The sequence below is a fragment of the Dipteris shenzhenensis genome, chromosome 5, assembly GCF_047967505.1.
Source record: "Dipteris shenzhenensis isolate YYH24624 ecotype China chromosome 5, Dip_SZ_1.0, whole genome shotgun sequence".
Classification (NCBI taxonomy): Eukaryota; Viridiplantae; Streptophyta; class Polypodiopsida; order Gleicheniales; family Dipteridaceae; genus Dipteris; species Dipteris shenzhenensis.
In genome coordinates this window covers 13,846,229-13,850,746 of record NC_141600.1, presented here as the reverse complement: position 1 = coordinate 13,850,746, position 4,518 = coordinate 13,846,229, and the positions used below count along the sequence as shown (strand labels likewise).

Here is a 4,518-nt window from a genome sequence, read left to right as displayed (position 1 = left end):
TCTATTGTTTATATGCTCTCACACTCTTGTATTCATGGCAAAAAATAGAGAAAAAATATTGGCTTGAATCAACTTTTTCAAGGAGATTCACTTTGCATATACATTGAAATGTGAGAAGAATGATTAAGTAGGTGGTAAAGAGTGAACAAGTACGTAGCTAAAAAGGAATAATTCCAATCCCTCCCCAATTGATGCCACTTTCTTTCACCAATGGATGTATCAAAGAAAAGGTTGTGGAGATTGTTTTAACTAAACCAATCATCCAATCAAAATGACTAATTCAAATTCATATAGGCCAAATTTACAATCTAACAAGTAGGTGAAGCTAATCCCCCAATTGAAGAGAATTGAAAAATGTATTAATTATTGGAAAAGGGAAAGAAGAGAGATGGGGGGTAGAGAGGAGAGTGAAGACATCCCTGTAATTTTGAGGGCCCTAATTTTTACATAAAATGTTGAAGCAATCTCTTTGAACTTAGATTAATTGGGCTATCTCCACCTTTTCGCATAAGAAATCGATTGAATTTTTTAATTGAAAATAAAGGCCTTTTCTCCTTGGGAAAAGTTTTATCTATGGAATAATTTGCTGAGATTGCCAGTAGATGGGAAGTATTGATGGGAAAACTAAAGGTGGAATTAGGTGAGAACCATTAATAAGCTTCTAGGATAACTATGGAGACATGAAATGTTTAATTGTGTGGATCATGCCACTAATTTCTTTTGTGTGAACCAAATTTGTAATGCCTTAAACAATCAATGTCCTTGTATTATCCTAGCATGATCCATTCTTTTTAAATGTGCTTAACTTTCTGAAATTACTTAAAGACCTTCATCCATATCATCAAATATGTGTATCTACATAAAGCATTATAACAAGCATGTGTCCTATATAAACTTTTTATGTGAAAAACATAAATTCAATGCCCATCACATCATGAATAAAATTGGCAACCACTCTTAAAAAATAACATACATAAGGCCACATTTACAACTAATATTGTGCAAGCCAAATGAACTAAGATACAAATCAACTTCACAAAGTTGGGAGTATGGAAAAACTCATGGTCATTTGGCGCCCTTCTTTGCACCTTTCTTGACCTTCTTTGCATCTTTCACATCCTTTTTGCTTTTCTTATCATCCTTAGTATGTGAAGCTTGCTTAGAATTAGAAAAATTTGGGTCCTTCTTGGAATCCTTATCAACGATGGCACTTGCTTGTGGCATGGATTTCTTTCCAAAATGCTTTCCTCCCATATTGTATCTCTATGAACATAAGGGTAAAAGGGTAAGACTCTCTCTCTCTCTGCCTACATGTATGTGCATGCACATGCTCTCATGCATGGGGAGGTGCTCTAAGTAACATATAAACGTTTGGGTTCACAATAATGGTTCTATAGCTCACGAGGAGAGTAAGCTAGGATCCATACAAAAATTACCTCTTCAACTCATGTTTTATGTAGGGCATAACCCCTCGCATGCATGTGTGTGGGCATCTGCAATTAGCACTAGTGCATGTGTGCATGCGTGAGCGCTCGTGCAGATGTGTGTGTGTGTGTGAGAGAGAGAGAGAGAGAGAGAGAGAGAGGAGAGAGGGAGGGAGAGAGAGAGAGATTGCATATTAAATTTGAGCCTCTTTGTACTCTTTTACCTCGCAAATGGCATCTTCTGCTGCCATGCAATCTCCTTGCAGCCTGGATATGTTCTCTGTAAGTGACACATTCTGCCTGCATATCTCCCCCAGGAGCTCTGAGGTGGAATTGGAACCCTGAGGTCTCCCGAGCAACTCATTCCAATGTGGCCTCGGTGTGAGATGACCTGTTGATGCAATTTGGGAAGCAGCTTTAGCTTGCAGTTCTGTGAAAGTCTTCTGCAATTCTTCAACCTTCGCATTTGCAGCGGCAATCTCGTGCTTGGGGACGCTGATAATGTGTTCAAAAAGCGTTAAGCGTAAGGCACCCAAAGGTCTAATCATTGCTTGCTCTGCCAACATAAAGAGATGGACAGAGAGTTACCTGTCTGCAGCTTCCCGGCGTACAGACTGTAAGGCTTCCTGAGCCTCCTGCAATTCCTGTGACATGAATCTATAGTTTTCCTCCAGTTTTTCATGACGTTCTCTCCTAATCATCTGCAAAGTTGCGCTTTTTCATGTTCAGATTTAACGCTCATTACAGACTACTGTTCCGTTATGTAATTCTTTATAAAATGATTTGAGGGGTTGCACAGATTTATCCCCTTGCTTACATGCACGCATTGGAGTTTTGGATGCTGCTTACCTGCTCACATTCGATTTCGTGAGCTTGGGCCTGTTCAATTTTAGCCTTCCTCATTTTCTTCTTCAGCTGTTGCATTTCTTCTTGCAGAGTCCTTACCTTACAGAGCCCTGACAAACGTCAAATTATGAACATCCCGGAAAGGATTCGAGACGTTTTACGATAGGAAATACTCATTTTATATGGGGTATAGAGACGATATAGGCAGTGGTTAAAATTATACCTGAGCTATTGTCGCCTCAAGAGCATCCAACGCGCCAGTCAATTTCTTCTCCAACTGTCTGCCTCCACTTTCAGCTACCTTCACTTCCTCCTTCAAACCCTGCTTAATTCGGGGGAGATTGTAAAGCTCCCTTGCGGACATTGCGCAGCGACTCAAGAACGGGAAATTGCCTTTGTGAACGGCAAGGCCAAGCACGATGCCTGATATGCTGGCACTGTTAAACAACTTGCATTAAACGCACAAACGTGACACTCCGCTTTATTTCAGTACCTTGATCTCTTTCTCAAGCTGTTCTCTTTCAGTTTGGCGGGCAAGAATCTCATCTTTGCAACTATCTCTTTCGGCTTGGATGTCGAACTTCCTGCCCTCCACCTTACCAAGCAAATCAAAATAAGGTACCTGAGACAATCCCATGTGCAAGTTGAGTTTTATATTGTACCGATCCACGATTGAATCGAGAATCTCTTATAAAGAAAAACGAGAGGCATCGGTGAATGTGAGGGACCGCTTTGATCGGATGTGAAGGTCGAAGGGATCACGTTCCGTCAATAGAACTTACACGCTGAAATGTGGGTGGACCAGTCGTAGCAGTAACATAGCTACTGTAAATGGATTTCCCAAGCTCTTGGTAAATGCAGGACAGCACGTCAGCAAATGGAGTTTTCATCCTGGAAAGGTCTCCGAGTAGCTATAGATCGCGAATAAAGCACACGAAATTTGAAGCAAAGTAGTCAGATATAGACAAAAACAGGGGACGATCTGACCAATTGTCGTACTAAAATGAATTTATCAAGAAAATTGAACCTGCCAGCATACGCTAAAACGATTTGCGTCCGGAATAGTTGGATCAATGCCACAGTTTTTGTTACCGCTCAGCATTTCGGCTAGCTTCACCTAGGAATTACATGACAGTACCAATATACGACGTTAGCTTTCACCAGGAAACAGCTACAATCCTTCAACTCTCGTGACAATTGTGGACCTTGCAAAGGCCAATCCTTCTTACTTGAAGATAAACGGTGCAGGATTTGAAATGAGAGTCCTGGTTCCTAGGATCACGCACAACGCCGGGCTCCGCCTTCAACTCGGCGTCCTGTTGTGTCTCAAACTCAAGCGTCGAGATGCCGTCGAGCTTTTTGCGAGGAGCAACTCGCGGGCAAATCCGGCCGCTACCATGGTCTGCTCTCCAATCCTTGCGATAATGCTTTCGCTCTCTATCGCAGAGGCACTCCCGCTGCCCATGCTGCGGGTTGGCCGAATCTTCCTGGGCGGTCTTGTGGGGGAGGCCGGCGCCGGAGTGCCCAATGGGCGGGGGAGGGGGATGGTGGTGGCGGTGGTGGGTGGTGCGGTGGGAGGGAGGGTGGTGAGGGAGGAGGCGCATGATGGCATGGTGGTAGTCGGGGGCGTTTCGGAGCTCGAGGTCGAGGTTACGGCTACGGGGGGAGGAGGAAGAAAGGCGGGGGGTAACATGGTGAAGATCGGAGGAGGAGGTTGCGGATCGGGGGCTGTGAAAGTCGTGAGGCAAAAACATGGGGGAGGATGAGGATGAGGGAAGGGAAAGGGAAGAGTCATGGAGGAGGAGCAGCACCAAGAAGAAGAAGAAGAAGAAGAAGAAGAAGCGAGTGCATGGATATCTCTGTCTACGTGAAGAAGACGACGACGATAATCTTGTAAACGAAAGCTTTTCATAAAATTAGGGTTTCACGTGGACGACGATTTTGCATGGCCGACGCCTCTTCGCGAATCAGCATTTAGGGCTTCCTTGCGGCGCTTCGCACTTATTTTTTTTCTCTCTCTCTCTCTCTCCTAAGAGGGCCTCCCCATGCATGCTACTCGTCCACTCGGGATATCTCTCTCCCGCGCGTCTCCTAAGAGGGCCTCCCCATGCATGCTACTCGTCCACTCGGGATATCTCTCTCCCGCACGTCTCCAGACACGTGAGACCAACTGTCATGAGAACCCACGTTCATATCTTGGCGGATGGATAGAAATGAATAATAAACGAGTAGCATGACTCGTCTACGT

General features: G+C 44.2%; 1 pseudogene; it reads right to left on the bottom strand.

Annotated features, from left to right (window-relative positions):
• Nucleotides 1-1,618: 1,618 nt before the first annotated feature.
• On the bottom strand, nucleotides 1,619-4,024 carry LOC147901649 (uncharacterized; annotated as a pseudogene).
• Nucleotides 4,025-4,518: the final 494 nt, after the last annotated feature.